General features: G+C 47.4%; 1 non-coding gene across 1 annotated transcript; it reads left to right on the top strand.

Moving 5' to 3' along the window:
• The first annotated feature begins 16,941 nt into the window (after positions 1-16,941).
• On the top strand, positions 16,942-17,050 carry LOC116531697. The gene has a single exon (XR_004260528.1). It is a non-coding gene; the product is annotated as a U6 spliceosomal RNA (small nuclear RNA).
• The last annotated feature ends 488 nt before the right edge of the window (positions 17,051-17,538 follow it).

Raw genomic sequence — 17,538 nt, 5'->3', positions numbered from 1 at the left:
TGGACTCTGAGGTCTCTCCTGGAGTGTGTGTGTGTGTATAAGGTGATTTTGTTCTTAAATTAAAAAGTGATTAATCCATTGGTTTCCCTCTCTTCTGCAGCGTGTCCTAGGAGGACAGGTACTACTCAGTTTCCTATCTGCTGTCAGGAAGTAGGCATGAGCAGCACTTCCTCGAAACAAGAACTACAGATTGGACTTTCTTGAGGATGATCAAACTAGAAACGATTTTTCCTGGAGGGGCTGCCATCAGACGTCTATCTCATCTTATCTCCCTTCAAATAGGGCTGCTCTTCTCTTCAGCCCAGACAAACATAATTCATTCAAATATTCATTCGAAGAGTATTTATTGAGTCTTTATGAGCCAGAAATGGTTCCAGGTGCAGGGATACGGTGGTAACCAGACAGAGAGGCACCCTACTTTCATGGGGCTTGCATTCTAGTGTGTCGGGGTGGGGAGAAGGCAGCTAAGAAATGAGGAAACCAATAATCAGTGCCAGGATGAATATCAAATAAGGAATGATAGAGCAAGGATCAGATCAGCAAGCTATAGCCATGGGCCAAATCTGCCCACCACCCATTTTGTAAATAAAATTTATAAAGTAAATAAAGAGGCCGGCTCAGTAGTTCATTCCTGCAATCATAGCATTTTGGAAGGATTACTTGAGGCCAGGAGTTTGAGACCATCCTGGGTAACATGGCAAGATCCCCTATTCCTACAAAATAAATATTTTTTTAAATAGCCAGGCAAACCTGGCGGGTGCACACCTGTGGTCCTAGCTACTTGGAAGGCTGAGGCCAGAGGATCATGAAGTTACAGTGAACTGTGATCTCACCACTGCACTCCAGCCTGGGCAAAAGAGTGAGACCCTGTCTCTAAAAAGAAAGAAAGAGAGAGAGAAGAAAGAAAGAGAGTGGAAGGAAGGAAGGAGGGAAGGAAGGAGGAAGCTCAGCAGGGGCCTACTTTATTTTCTTTTTTTATTTATATTTTTAAATTAATTTTTGAATAGATAATATATTTAATCTACATTTAAAAAAACAGAAAAAGATATGCAGAGAAGTCTCTTTTCCTGCCCTGTTTCCTAGCTATCCACTTTCCTTCCCCATAAGCAACAAAATGTTAATTTCTTGTGCATCCTTCCGGAGAAATTTATTCATACAAAAGCAAGCACATGTGTACAGCCTATGTTTTTGCCCCCAAGGAAGCTATTTTAAATTGGGAGGTCAGAAAAGATTTGTGATTTAGGATAAAATTTGAATGATAAGAAGTTGCCAGCCAGGCAAAAATCTCAGAACAGCAGATTCCAGGCTGTGGGAACAACTAGTGCAAAGGCCCTAAGCTAGACCTGACATGGCAGGCCCTGAGATGAGAAAGGAGGCTCATGTGTTTGGGACACGCTGGGCCAGAGAGCAGTGATTTGACATAAATTGGAAGAAATTAGAAAGCAGGAAGATTCTGCTCTTAAAGGCTCTCTAGGCCAAGCACAGCGGCTCACACTTGTAATCCTACCATTTTGGGAAGCTAAGGCGGGCGGATCACAAGATCAGGAGTTTGAGACCAGCCTGGCCAACATGGTGAAACCCCATCTCTACTAAAAATACAAAAATTAGCTGGGTGTGGTCACTCACGTCTGTAATCCCAGCTACCCAGGAGGCTGAGGCAGGAGAATCCCCAGAACCAGGAAGATGGAGGCTGCAGTGAGCCAAGATTGTGCCACTGCACTCCAGCCTGGGCAACAGAGTGAGACTCCATCTCAAAAAAAAAAAAAAAAAAAGAAAGAAAAAGAGAAAGAGATAATATAAAGAGAACAGCAATTAGCACAGAAACCACTCAGCAACTTTCTCCTCTTCCTCCTCCTCCTCATTACTTAGTTTACAAAATGCTTTCTCATCAATGTTCTCATTTGGTATTTGCAAATAACCCTGTGACTGGGTATGGCAGATGTTACTGCTTCCATTTCACAGGTAAAACACTGAGGCTCAAGATGATTAAATCCATTGTCCAAGTCACAGAACAAAAACAAACCCAGGTGTTCTGACTCCACATAGCACAAGCTTCTCTTGTTGGGAGAGCAGAGGGCAATGTAAGCAGGCAGAATAACAGGAACAAGAGAAAGAAGCAGGGAGTGTTAAACCCAATTGCATGTCATTTGCACCAGACATGCTCTCTCAAGAGGAGTCTGCACCCTCTGCCTTCTAGGTAGTGTCCATATTCCCAGATCACAAGTCCTAGCTCAGGAAAAGGGGCAGCTTACTGGTAGACAGCCTCAACAGAGCAGGAAAATTGCGAACAAGAGAAACTCAACATTTCTACAATCTCATTAGCACTGCAGACCTACACACACATGCACCAGACCTGCAGGTTGTCAGCAGTTAGTTACTAAGCCCGAGGCCTGAAATAAATTACACTGCGTCTCAGAAAAACAAGGTTATGTTACTCATATTAAGTATTCGTGTGGATTAAAATGCCATCTACTGTTTTGTGGGTCACCTTTCTTTTCTTGGGGCCCTGCTGAATGGCTGGAACGGCTGTCTTCCACATGTGCCACTCAGACTCTGCCCAGTCACTTCCCAAAGGGGACTGGCCAGGTGAGCCACCTACCCCTTGTCTATCAGAGCCAGGCTATGAGGCCCTCGGGTAGGGCCTTCAGTGTCTGCCTTTGGAATGAAGCTGCCTTCTGGGGTTGCCCCTGGCAACCAGACTGCTTGAATCTCTGTATCTCTTAGAGGAGACTTGGGAGCTGGGGAGGAGGAGGAATCGGTCCCTGAACCACAGGATGCAGGGAGCATGTCAGCCACTGTCCTCCTTTCCTTCTTTCAGCTTCTAGACCCCACCTTCTGATGAGAACAAGTCTTGTCCCCTCACCTGGCTTCTGCAGGTCAGCAGAATTAGCCTGAGGTGCTCCCTGAGGACAGGAAGGTTGGGGAGAACCTGCCTGCTTAGCCTACTGCAAAAATCCAGGCACCCAACACATCCTTGGCCAGTTCCTGGCATACCATATTCCTTCAAATGCCTAACACCATTTCATCCTTTAAGCTTCAAAATCCCCTTCTCCAGAAATCCTACCCTGACTTGCCTTTTGTGCCACAAGCAGACATAGTGTCCCTGCCTGTAAAACCCTGAGTATCAATCTATCTTAATACACATCACTCCATTGTATATGTATCTGTTTTTATTAGCTCCTGGAGGTTAAGGAGTGTGTATTATTCTAGCACATAGGCACAAAATAAATGCTTATGGAATGGGTAAGTGACTGAGTGAGAACACAAGACCGTGACAGGAGAGCATTTCCCAACCCAGTAGTCCTATAGCCCATAGTAGATTAATAGGCATGTTGAAAACATAAAAAAAAAAATTTTTTAAAGGAGTTCTCTGCTTAGATAATGTTGGGAAAGAAACTCCCTCCCTTCCTGAGGTAGGAGGGAACTCTTCCAGCACTGGCCAGAGGAAGCTGATCGTGCCGAGCAGAGAGGGGCCTGAAACGATTCATCTGCACCCACAGCCTAGGGGTGTGCAGGGAAAACAGGGAACCAAGACAGTCCTGAAAGCTGAATTAATACATTCAGGACAGGAGAGTGGCAACCTCCAAGCCTCATGTTAGGAAGACAGATCTGGCCAGGTGTGTAGGGTGGACTGGAGGGAAGAACCAGCTGGCTGGGATACTTGTCAGGAAACTGTTGTGACAGTGCAGACTTGACATGTAAAGGGTCCAGACAAGAGCAGTGTCAGAGGGAAATGAAAGCAAGAAATAAATCACCCAGCTCTATTGGATGGCTTCTTCATCAGCCCGGGGACAGCAGCTGCTGCCTGACCCTGGTTAATTAGCAGCCTGTGGTTGCCTTCTGAGCTGACTGGCCACCAAACACTTGGTACTCTGCAGAAATCTTAGCTGCCACTACCTCTGGTGCTGAGTGGTGTGGGGTGGAGGATAAGTCTAGGAGAGCACTTCCCAAACCAGTAGTCCTGATGTCCACTGTAGATTAGTAGGCATGTTGCAAAAAATAAAAAATGAAAATGAGTTCTCTGCTGAGATAATGTTGGGAAAGGAACTCCAAAGTCAACAAATGGAGAAAGTTTCTCTACTGGAACATGTCAAAGGAGCCATGTGCCCCTCCCCTCAGTGCTTATCAACCTGAAATGGCCATGGAACCCTTTTCATACTAACCCATTCACAGCTCCGAACAGAGCACTCACTTGCTTAGAGGCACAGCTTCACTCACAGGCCTACCTCAGAAGCAGTACGGAAGCTGCTTACAAGCTCCGGCTCTGAAGCCAGTGGGCCTGGATGCAAATCCTAGCTCTCCCACTCAATGGTTATCTAGCCTCTCAGTTTGCTTATCTACACAATGGGGAAAATATTAGAAGCTACTGCAGTAGGGTTGTTTAGAGGATTATATTAGTGAGATAAGCACCAGATACTTGGTGCATGTGAATCCCTCAAAAACCTGAGCTACTGTTTTCTTTTTTTTTTTTTTTTTTGAGATGGAGTTTCGCTCTTGTTACCCAGGCTGGAGTGCAATGGCGCGATCTCGGCTCACCGCAACCTCCGCCTCCTGGGTTCAGGCAATTCTCCTGCCTCAGACTCCTGAGTAGCTGGGATTACAGGCACGCGCCACCATGCCCAGCTAATTTTTTGTATTTTTAGTAGAGACGGGGTTTCACCGTGTTGACCAGGATGGTCTCGATCTCTTGACCTCATGATCCACCCGCCTCGGCCTCCCAAAGTGCTGGGATTACAGGCGTGAGCCACCGCGCCCGGCTGAGCTACTGTTTTCATCCTAAGCAGCCATGTGCTCTATAATGAGAGTTCAAGCTCTGAAGCAGGGCAATCCGGTGAGGGGAGGGCATCAAATTCTCTCTCTGGAGAATTAGGAGTGGAATGCAGGGCCACATGGTTGGCAGTGGGAGTGAAGGCAGACAAGATGAATAAAAAGAGGAGCCAGGGCTGGGCACAGTGGCTTACGCCTGTAATCCCAGCACTTTGGGAGGCCAAGGCAAGTGGATCACAAGGTCAGAAGTTCGAAAACAACCTGACCAACATGGTGAAACCCCATCTCTAACAAAAATACAAAAATTAGCTGGACGTGGCAGTGCGTGCCTATAGTCCCAGCTACACAGGAGGCTGAGACAGGAGAATCACTTGAACCCGGGAGGCGGAGGTTGCAGCAAGCCAAGATCATGCCACTGCACTCCAGCCTGGGTAACAGAGCAAGACTCCATCTCAAAAAAAAAAAAAAAAAGAAGAAGAAGAGCCAGAATCTGAGATCGAGGCCTGAAGATTCACAGCCAGCAACCTCATCCCGAATCTGCCCCTCACTCTCTTCCCGTGCTCACAGCCCCATTTTCTGGCTGCCCCTGTTTGCTCTCCCTGTATCAGAGCAGCATCAGGCCCTTGGATATTTCAAGCCAGTGGCCTCCACCAGGTGCTCATTGACTCTTACTGTGTGAGTGGGAAGCTCATGTCATGTCCTCATGACTACAGGGAACCCCACTTCCCCTATCTTTTACCCTCCCTTCTTCTCTCCTTACCCTCACTACACACTCTCCTTTCCAGATGCTTCCCTTGAACCCAGCAGCCTTCACACATTCCCAAGAGCAGCCTTTGGATCTGGAAGACAGAATGAATAAAGGAAATCATTCCTTCTATTAGTACAGCATTTTGCAAAGTGATTTTATATGATTTTGAGACCAACCCTCTGAGGAAAGTATTATTATTTCCATTTTAGAGATGAATAACTAAAACTTACAGAACTTAGCAATAACTCAAGACCACACAGCTACACAGGGTAGAATCAGGACCTGAACCCTGCACTTTTCACCTCTAAGCCAGGGCCGTGTCCACTGTACCCTCTACCCTGGCCTCTCCGCCAACCCAGGACTCAGGGTCAGGCCACCATGGCTGCAAATCACAGCCTTTACTAAGAACTTGTCTCTGGGCAAGTCATACACAGTTCTGTGTTTGTGGGTAGGCACCATCCCCAAGTACCTAGCTTTGCCTCTGGAAGTAAGTTTTAAGAAGAGGTAAGCTAGTCAGGGTATTCAGGGATGCCAGGAGCAAAGTCTTGGATCAGAGCTGCTCTGCCCGTTCGTGTCACACCACCTTCCTCTGGGGAAATCCCCAGCAGCTGTGATATGGTTGGATTCAAGATTCTGCCCTAATGTGTTCTGACAGCAGCTAAAAGACTGGAGTGGGAAGATCTAGGACTGAAAATCTCTCAGTGGAAACCTGGTTCCTTGTTACTACCCTTCGTGCTCTCTGTGTTCGAGAGACTCAGGAAGGCTCAGGCACCACAATTATCTGGTAGGTTTTCAGTCTCATTCATTAGCCATGGGAAGAGGCACCTCCTCCTTTTCTCCATCTGGAGAGGGCCTGAACCTAAGCATGTCAGGCAGCTGAGTCTGTCTGCTTCCCATGTTCCCTCTTTAGGCCTGTCCCTCATCTCCTCCTGCAGTGGCCAGTATCTTGTCACTCATGACCCCATGCTTCTGGATCCTGGGCCCACCTATTCCCTCCCTCCCCTCTCCTCATCTGCCAACATCATTCTAGAAGCGCTCTGAGGGCACCCCAGAATCCCTCATGTTTTTATCTTTTGAATTCCAGAGTTGACAATTTCTTCATTACGAGGGGGAAAGGGCTGACTCCTATAATCAATCCCTGGGAGACCGAAGTGGGAGGACTGTTTGAGGCCAGGAACATAGGAAGACCCCGTCTCTACAAAAATTTAAAAATTAACCATGTATGGTGGTGTGCACCTGTGGTTCCAGCTGCTCAGGAGGCTGAGGTGGGAGAATCATTTGAGCCCAGAAGTTTGAGGCTGTAGTGAGCCTTGATTGTGCCACTGCACTTCATCCTGGGTGACAGAGACTCTGTCTCAAAAACAAACAAATAAACAAAGGCGAAAAGATATATGCCTTCTCATCTTCCCTAGCCTGTGGGGCTGAGAGAGCAGGTGGTCTGAGCCCCCTTTCTACCCTATCCAAATTGCTGTCCTGCCCAGCTCCACCTCAGTTGCCAAAGCCGGGCACGGTACACAGACAAAGGGAACCACAAAGCTTCCCCAGGAAACCAAAAATGCCAACACAACAGATTTATAACTGTGAATAGACTCCAAGAGATCATGAGGAAAGCTCCAAGCCTTTTTAGTTTCTACACACACACACACACACACACATGCACACTCCTTCCCGCACCCCCAACAGCCCTCCCTTAAGGAAGATGTTAATGGAGTCGTCCATTAAATGCAGCAGCTGCCAGAGCATTCGGCTGACTGGGCAGAGGGCCTGAACCCATTTATTCCAAACTGCAGCCCCCATCACATATCTCAGGTTTTTATCTTTCCATTTCCACGCTGTTCTCCAGCCAGGTCACTGAATGCCACCTCCTGGCCTGAGAACCCCCATGCTTCCCTGGAATACACACTAATGCCTTCTTGTCTATCAGCTACAAAGGCTGTGCAAGGAGAGATGGGAGGGAGCAGGTAGGGTAAATCAGCATTCATTTCCCAAAGCCCACTCATGCTCAAGAAAATGTTGCTTAAAGAGCCCCACTATGGAATATTTCTTGGCCGGGCATGGTGGCTCACACCTGTAATCCCAGCACTTTGGGAGGCCGAGGCAGGCGGGTCACGAGGTCAAGAGATAGAGACCTTCTGGCCAACATGGTGAAACCCCATATCTACTGAAATACAATTAGCAGGGCGTGGTAGTGCATGCCTGTAATCCCAGCACTTTGGGCAGATGAGGCAGGAGGATTGCTTGAGCCCAGGAGTGTAAGACCAGCCTGGGAAACATGGCATAACCCCGTCTCTACAAAAAATACCAAAATTAGCCAGTCCCGATGGCATGCACCTGTAGTCCCAGCTACTTAGGAGACTGAAGTGGGAGGATTGCTGGAGCCTGGGAGTCAGTGGCTGCAGTGAGCCAAGATGGTGCCACTACACTGTCTTGGGTGACAGAGTGAAATTTTTTCTCAAAAAATAAAATTAACTCTCAAGAAGAAGACTACCTGTTTCTGAAGACTCTGTCCCCAAGACCAGCATCACCTGTCATTTCTACTGGGTCCCTGCCCTGCCCTGTCCTCCATTGTGAACTATTAGAAAGCCAAATACTTTACCTGCTGTTTAGAATGAAGGCAACAAAACAATTTTCATATAGCGTGGGAAAGTCCTAGAGAATCAGCCATGTACAATCCGGCAAATGGTGGGAACATGGCTTGGTGGAAGAGTGGGACTCTGGCTTAGCACAAGAGTCTGCCCTCAGTTTTTGGTTCTTCCTGCTTCTCTCAGCTTTCTCTTTGACCTTCTGACTCTTGGAGGAGCCATTCTACAAACATGAACTGAGTGCTGCTGTGTGCAAGCTGCTGCTCCTAGCACAACCCCCGGGTTCATAGCGAGGCCGCCTCTTCCTCGTGGTTTTCCAACACCCCCAGCTGGTTTTCTGGACCCTATGACCAGAAGCTGGACTGATTTGATCCTCCCTTACACTGACCTTGCATTTTCTCACAGCTGAATTTAGAAAGTACCACTTATAATTGACTGCTGAACCCATCATTTGTGAGACGGCGTTTTGCTCTTGTCGCCCAGGTTGTCACAACGGCACAATCTCAGCTCACTGTAACCTCCGCCTCCTGGGTTCAAGCGATTCTCCTCCCTCAGCCTGTGGAGTAGCTGGGATTACAGGTGCCTGCCACCACGCCTGGCTAATTTTTGTATTTTTAGTAGAGATGGGTTTCGCCATGTTGGCCAGGCTGGTCTTGAACTCCTGGCTGGTCTTGAACTCCTGAGCTCAAGTGATCCACCTGCCTTGGCTTCCCAAAGTGCTGGGGTTACAGGCTTGAGCCACCATACCTGGAAGAAAAGTTATGGAAATGGGTAAGAGTTATCCAAAGTTTTCTTTTTCACCTCTAAATCAAAACACAAGATTCCAGATCTCTTGAGAATAATAATCAGGAGCCACTCTGATTCTAGAAGTAGTGAGTCAACTAAGTGCTTGCTGAAGAGGTCAGAGATATTTGAGGTGTATCCCTAAATTTTTGGGAGCATCTTGATAAACATTTACTGTGCTCTCTGTCTCACATTTTCAAAATAGTTAGATCAAGGTATCCCCCAGTGGCCTTGCAGGAGAGGGTTCTTTGTCCCCTCACCAACTCCCTTACCATCCTCACAGCTAGTGGGAAGGAGGTCTTCAACATAACAGTGCATTGAAGTTAAGCTCTAAAAGGTGACGGAAGCAATAAGGAATTATCTTGGAGATGCTTTATTGGAAGAAGGTAAGAATCCACCCTCATCCTTCCAAAATGGAGCCAGACCTTGGCCAGGCGTGGCAGCTCACGCCTGTAATCCCAGCACTTTGGGAGGCTGAGGCGGGCAGATCACCTTAGGTCAGTAGTTCAAGACCAGCCTGGCCAACATGGCGAAACCCCACCTCTACTTTAAATGCAAAAATTAGCCAAGTGTGATGGTGCACACCTGTAATCCCAGCTATTTGGGAGGCTAAGGCAGGAGAATTGCTTGAACCCCGGAGGTGGAGGTTGCAGTGGGCTGAGGTCGTGCCACTCCACTCTAGCCTGGGTGACAGAGCAAGACACTGCCTAAAAAAAATTTTTTTTTTTTAAATGGAGCCAGACCCAATCTCACAGTCCCTAATGATGAAGACTGGGCTCAGAGAGGAAAGCAGGAGGTAGAAAAAAGGAAGAGGGAAATGAAAGGGAAAAATTGCAAAAAGATTTAAAAAGAAAGCCCCAAGAACAAAATGACATCATGAAGAGGCCAAGAGACTGAGCAAAACATAGCAGAGGGATGACAAGACCCGAGTTCCTGCAGCCTTTCATCAGAGCAGACAGTTCCCTGGGCAGGTGCCGTGCCTCCTTCCAGAGAGCTCCGGACCCTGCCCAGGGGAGTGTGGCACTTGGGGCACAGCTGGCTCCCAGGCAGAGCACAGACCTACCCGGCTGACGCTCTAGTCATGGCTCAAAGATTCTTCCAGTCAATGTGCTTCCTTTACTGGTTAAACCCATGGAACCTCAGCCTGTGGCTCTCTGCTAACGAGGCTATTTATACCCTTGCTAGCACAGCTGTCTGCCAGATGCCTATTGAAGGAGCCATCTATCGTAGAAAAACACACTCCACTTCTTTCTCAGTGGGCATTTACTCGTCTATGCTTTCTGAACGTAGGGAGAGGGGCCGTTGTTTCCAATGCTTGCTGTCATTGGGCATTAATCATCATCACTATACTCACAGGGTTCTCTACAGTCATTTGGGTTACTCAATACTCTGCCACTTGGGAGAGCGGCTGTATTAGGTCAGGTTCCCTGGAAGCAGAGCTTGAGACAGGATTCAAGGCATATGATTTATTGAGATCTGGCTTCAGAAGAAAGGGAATGAAGGAAGCAGGGAAGGGTAGGAGAGAAAGATATGGCTGCAACTTTGTGTTTAGCCTCAACCTCACTCCATGGCGGGGGAACTCAAAAGCATAAATAGCACCAAGGAATTGTTCCTTTCTTGCAATAAAGGGGCTGGCCTTTGTACCTTCTTGGCTAAAACCTGAAGGCGATGGGCACGGGAGGGGACAAAGGGTCTCCTATCCACTGGGAGCAATTTTCTGGAGGAAGAGGCATCTGTGAGCTATCGGAGCCCCAAATGGCAGCTGGGGGATGGATACACTGACAAGATAAAGAGGATCTGGGCAGGGTACCAACAGCATCCAGTACAGCTACATGTTAGCTGGCCTGGGCTGATGTAACACAATACCATAGACTGGGTGACTTAAACAACAGACATGTATTTTCTTACAGTTCTAGAGGTTAGAAGTCCAAAATGGGGGAGTATGAGGGGGAGAGAGGGAGGCAGAGTAGCGAGACGAAGCCCTCTGGTGTCTCTTCTTCTAAGAGCACTAATCCCATCCTGAGGGCCCCATCTTCATGACCTCACTTTAATCTGATTGCCTCCATCTCCAAATACCATCTGGGCATGAGGGCTTCAACATATGAATTTTGGGGGCACATAATTCAGTCCATAGCAGCTACCATTTTGTAAACAGGAAAAACAGACAGGCATTAGCTGGCTTTTTTCCGCGACAGCCATTTCCCCACCAGTCATTTCCCCAGCACCTAACTTCCTCTGGGAGCCCCATTTGTTGTCTGATATGGAAGAGTTAAGTTTAAACCCCAGATAGCTGAACCAGGCCTAGGATCTCCCAATGGCTTCTCTTTCTTCTGCCTTAGCAGATGCTCTGCTTGGTCTGGGAAAATCAGGCTGTGAATGTTTGCAAGCCTCAGTCCTTGGTAAGTATTCTGGAGGTGACAGCTGAGGCATGTGCATGCACTCCTACCCAGCTCAGGCTTTGAAGCTCGGGAGCAGAGCCATTAACATTCTCTTCAGCCCACAGACAGTTCTCTTCAGCCCTTGTTAGTCTCATTTTCTTCCCTCCTGACTTTTTCATCAAGAGCAGCAGCTTTCTTGTTCCTAGAACCTTTTCTTCTCTTCAAAGAGCTCTGGTCCCCAGGGAAGCCTGTGGCCAAGAGACTTGCCAAACACCTCTGGATTACCAATGAAGAGGAGACTATGCTACCTGCTTTGCAGCTAAGAACCAAAGCATCCCCACTCCCTTCACAGATGGCCTTCAGGATTGAGCAAAGGACCAGCTAGAGGGCCCACTTGCCCCCTGGTTTTTTGGACTTCTGCAGTGGTTAGGCCATGGGCTGGAGAGACTATACTGCTGGGTCCTCAGGTCCACCCCTACTTCTGAATTTGGGCTATTTAGATAGAGAAGGTCAGAGAGGACAGTCACAGGGAGTAGGAATCCATCCACTACCCCACCTCTATTCTGAAGCTATGAGAGGAGGTGGGGAGGGCTCCTTTCACAGAAGGCCTCCTGTAGGCTGGAGAGGGGCAGAGAACAGTTCTCAGTGGAAACACGCTTAAGGCCTCTGTGATTTATTAAGAGCTACTATCTATCAAGCTGTGTGGGGGGTGCTTAGAGAATAGGAAAAAGTAATCTTGAGGAAGCTTAAATTCTACTAGCCCCAAAGCAAATTTCCTAAGCAGTCTACAGATGTTAGTAAAAGGGACGCCAGTGCTTGCAATTCAGACAGAAGACAGTGAGTCAAGCACATAGTAATTCACTATCATTGTCTGAACTTTCCTCTTAGGGCTGTCCTCTCTCCAAGGGCCACTGGTTGTATCCCTGTTCCCCCCGCCCCGAGGTTTTGCAGGGGTGAGGGAATTGTGCCATGTTCCTCCACTGCCCAGGACTTGGTTCTGCCATCTCTGCATCTTCCCTGCCCCATGCCCTACAGTTATCTTGGGCATCCAAGCACTCACTCCTTACAGTTGCTTCTGCAGTGATTCCAGAGAGACACATGAAAGCAACCTTTCCAGGATCGTATTTTACTGAACTCCTGTGCAGACAGGAAAACAGTTATGGCAATGAGGCGCCATCATTTGTATTCATTTCCCTGTCCCCACTGGCCACAAACCTGGGCCCAGCATCACGCTGTACGCCAGCCCAAGTGGGCCCAGCGGCACACAGAAAAGGACTGCAACTCCATCTGCTGGCTTGACAACAGCTTCAGATCACAGCCTTTGAATTCATTGCAAGGCAAGCTCTGGCTCTGAACCGGAAGACCAAGAAGTCTTTTCATCATGATAAAGTAAAGATATTCAGCCATTTTGTCAAAGGCGATGACATCTACCCCTCCCACCTTAAACCCATAGACAAAGATACAAATACACCGGGGAAACACTGAGCGAAGGATTACTGATCTCTCTGACAGAAGTTAGGGAAGGCAGCCCAGCAGCCGCTGGCTATGCTCTGCATAAGCATTGCTTTGGGGACTATAATAGAGACCTGCATATAACAAGAGGACAGCTCCAAACCAAGGTGGGGGTGGGATTAGAAAAACACTAATGAGGCTGGCCGCAGTGGCTCACACCTGTAATCCCAGCACTTTGGGAGGCCGAGGTGGGAGGATCATCTGAGGTCAGGAGATTGAGACCAGCCTGACCAATGTGGAGAAACCCCATCTCTACTAAAAGTACAAAATTAGCCAAGTGTGGTGGCACATGCCTGTAATCCCAGCTCCTTGGGAGGCTGAGGCAGGAGAATCACTTGAACCCGGGAGGTGGAGGTTGTGGTGAGCCAAGATCTCGCCATTGCACTCCAGCCTGGGCAACAAGAGCGAAACTCCATCTCAAAATAAAAAAAGGAAAAACACTGATGAAATTAGAGTTTTCTTCTTTCCATCATGCTTTTCACCTCTACTTGCCTTCTTTATGAAAGAGGCTTCCTCTGTAGATTACGTAACTATTCCTGAGGGCCTGTGGTCCATCCAGAGTCATCTTTACTCTCAAGATTTCTTATTGCTCTTACTGAGCAAGGAAAGGATGAAGGCCCACTTTAGAGATGAGAACAATTAAACTTCCTTGATAGAAGACAGGAGAACAATGATATTACCTACTTAGACTCAGAAAATAATCACTTGGTTCCTGAAATCCCTTGTTTGACGACATCATGTTATTTGGAAATTTCAGTAAGGCTCCAATATGTAGTATGCATGTCAAACCAAAGTGAGGTGCCAGCAATGATGCAGTTTTTTATAGGAAACAGTTAACAATCACTTACGGCACTCTCCAACTCTCACCCCCTATCAAGGGGAAAAAAGAAGTTGTTGGATATTAAGAGAATGTTTCTGAAAAGGATTTATTTGATGCAAAGTATTGGTGTGCTATGGGTACCCCCTCCAAAAGAAAGAGGGTCCCTGTGTTTCACTACAAGCCTAATGAGAAGGGCTTGAAAGAGATTCCTGGGAGAGTTTGATATGTGTCTTCTCCTGCAGTTAGCGGGGCAGAGTGGTCTAATTTCTGACTCCAGCCCAAAAAATGTAGAAGCCACCATATGTGCTAGCAGCTGCTTTGTGATGCTGGGATTTGTTCAGAGCTTGTGTGGGCAAAGAACCTGTTTCTCACAGACCTGAGGTGGGGCACATACATAGGGGGATGGTTTGGAGAGCATTTTAGATCCTGACCAACAGGAATATCAGAGGGTAAACAGGCCTGAGCAGAAGAGAAACTGGAAATGGACTGTTACATCATGAGGGGCCAAAGAGGGCGAAAGCAACTGACAGGGCGGGGTGCACTTGCCCAGGCCACTGGGAACTGCAGCAGCAGCAGCAGAGTGTGTATATGTGTGTTTGTGTGTGTGTGCACACACACACGCACACACAGAAATCTGAAGAACCCACAAAAGTGCTTTGGGAGAAAGCTAGATTTAAACACTGGCCACATGGAAGATGGGAGAGTGCAAAGCCAGCTTTGACATGAGACAAGTACCATATTTTCTGTCGCCTTTTACATTCTTGTGCTCTAATTCTGGAAGGATCAGAAACTTCAGAGGAGAAAGACAACACCCTTTCTTTTCGCTTGCAGCAGACCCCAGATAGGAAGGACAAGTAGCTTAAGCTTCAAAAAAAAAAAAAAGAAAGAAAAAGAAACAGAAACAGAAACAAAAATTGATAATACCCAGCTGAACATTTTAAGTGCCTAATTGAAATCATGTTTTACTACGTACAGTGGCTATAAGGCTTCCCAACACCTCCAAGGGATCCTGAAAAGTGTCTGGGAGCAGACTTAGGACCAACACTACAAAGCAGGTTTAAAGAAACAGTGGGGCTGGAATCAGTGGTTTATTCCTGTAATCCCAGAACTTTGGTAGGCCGAGGCAGGCGGATCACTAAGTCAAGAAATCAAGACCATCCTGGCCAATGTGGTGAAACTCCGTCTCTACTAAAAAATACAAACATTAGCTGGGTGTGGTGTTGTGCGCCTGTAGTCCCAGCTACTCAGGAAGCTGAGGCAGGAGAATTGCTTGAAATGAAAGGCAGTGCCTGCAGCGAGCTGAGATTGCGCCCCTGCACTATAGCCTGGGTGACAAGAGTGAAACTCTGTCTCAAAAACAAACAAAAAACAGTGGGGCCAGGTGCAATGGCTCAGGTTTGTAATCTCAGCACTTTGGAAGGCCGAGGTGGGTGGATTGCTTGAAGTCAGGAGTTCAGCCAGCCTGGCCAACACAGTGAAATTCCTCCTCTACTAAAAAAATAAATAAATAAACAAAAATTAGCCGGGCGTGGTGGCAGTCACCTGCAATCCCAGCTACTCAGGAGGATGAGGCAGGAGAATCGCTTGAACCCGGGAGGAGAGGTTGCAGTGAGCCCAAGATCACACCACTGCACTCCACCCTGGATGACACAGTGAGACTCTGTCTAAAAAAAAAAGAGGCCAGGCACGGTGGCTCAAGCCTGTAGTCCCAGCACTTTGGAAGTCGAGGCGGGCAAATTATGAGGTCAGGAGTTCGAGACCAGCCTGACCAACATGGTGAAACCCTGTCTCTACCCAAAACACAAAAATTAGCTGGGCATGGTGCTGTGCACCTGTAATCCCAGCTACTCGGGAGGCTGAGGCAGGAGAATCGCTTGAACCGGGGAGGTGGAGGTTGCAGTGAGCCAAGAGCACACCATTGTACTCCAGCCTGGGTGACAGAGCAAGAATCCGTCTCAAAAAAAAAAAAAAAAGGAAGAAACAGTGGGAGCCTAAAACAAAGTTTCTGTTATGATTATACCCCATCAGTCCTGCTTGTCACAGTTCCAGTTGCAGTTATAAAAGTTGTTCTTCCACCTTCATTTTTAAAATAATTAAAACACACACCAAAGGACTCAAAAAGAGGAGCTATTGTCAGAGCTAACGGTTCTCCTTGGCTTAACAATGCTTCAATGTCCTTGTGGAAAATGAAGCTTCAAGCTCTGCCCACTTCTCTTTATTCTTCATTTCCTGAAGCCTCTCTCTTCCCTCCTCCTGTTACTCTGCAGTATATAGCACAGCTCTGAGCATAGCCACTTTTAACGACACCCCAAAACTTCCACAGTCCTGACCCTCACCCTGCCTGTCTTCAGGAATACCATAAGGACTTGGAAGTCATCTCAGTTGAGTTTCATAGCCTCCTCCATGGTAACACTTACTTCCACCTTCTCAATTTTACCTCTTCATTCTTTTCTTTTTTTTAGGCGGAGTCTTACTCTGTTGCCCAGGCTGGAGTGCAGCGGCATGATCTTGGCTCACTGCAACCTCTGCCTCCCAGGCTCAAGTGATTCTCCTGCCTCAGCTTCCTTAGTAGCTGGGACTACAGCTACTAAGGAAGCTGAGGCAGGAGAATTTTTTTTTTTTTTTTGAGACAGAGTTTTGCTCTTGTTACCCAGGCTGGAGTGCAATAGCACGATCTCGGCTCACTGCAACCTCCTCCTCCAAGGTTCAAGCAATTCTCCTGCCTCAGCCTCCCGAGCAGCTGGTACCACAGGTGCACACCATCATGCCCAGCCAATTTTTGTATTTTTAGTAGAGACAGGGTTTCACCACGTTGACCAGGATGGTATCCATCTCTTGACCTCGTGATCCACCCGCCTCAGCCTCCCAAAATGCTGCGATTATAGGCATGAGCCACTGCGCCTGGCCTCGTATTTGTATTTTTAGTAGAGAAGAGTTTCATAATGTTGGCCAGGCTGGTCTCAAATTTCTGACCTCAGGTGATCTGCCCACCTTGGCCTCCCAATACCTCCTCATGCTTTCCCTACAGTTGGGGGATGAGATACATACACTCACACACACATACAAAACACCATACAAAGAACATTCTATACATAGATTCTAGCCCCTTAGAAATGTACAACTTAAGGCCGGGCGCAGTGGCTCACGCCTGTAATCCCAGCACTTTGGGAGGCCGAGGAGGGTGGATCACGAGGTCAAGAGATCGAGACCATCCTGGCCGATACCGTGAAACCCCGTCTTGAAAAAAAAAAAAAAGAAAAGAAAAAGAAATGTACAACTTAAGACAGTTAACATTAAACAGATAAGCATAAACAAATAAACAACAGAAAAACAACATTAAACCAATACATGGTGCTCGCTTTGGCAGCACATATACCGAAAAATTGGAACTATACAGAGAAGATTAGCATGGCCCCTGCTCAAGGATGACATGTAAACTCGTCAAGTGTTCCATAAAAAACAAATACATGAATGAACAGCAGGTCAACTTCATAATTGAGACGGCAAGCAGGCGGCCAGTTGATGAATGTTTACTGAACAGCTCCTAGGTGTCAGGTGACTGGGCTAGGTTTTGGTAATAAAAATTTGAACAAAACAGACACAGTCACTGCACACATGGAGATTCAAAATACTAGAGAAGATAAATGCTAAACAATTTTTTACTAAAATATAGTTTATAGGCCAGGTGCAGTGGCTCACACCTGTAATCCCAGCACTTTGGGAGGCCAAGGTGGGCGGATCACCTGAGGTCAAGAGTTCGAGACCAGCCTGGCCAATGTGGCAAAACCCCATCTGTACTAAAAATACAAAAATTAGCCAGGCATGGTGGCAGGTGCCTGTAATCTCGGCTACTCAGGAAGCTGAGGCAGGAAAATCACTTGAATCCAGAAGGCGGAGTTTGCAGTGAGCCAAGATTGTGCCACTGCACTCTAGCCTGGGCAACAGAGT

Source organism: Sapajus apella, unplaced genomic scaffold, assembly GCF_009761245.1.
Source record: "Sapajus apella isolate SASKATOON/1434 unplaced genomic scaffold, GSC_monkey_1.0 scaffold71, whole genome shotgun sequence".
NCBI lineage: Eukaryota > Metazoa > Chordata > Mammalia > Primates > Cebidae > Sapajus > Sapajus apella.
This window is presented reverse-complemented; position numbering and strand designations above follow the sequence as displayed.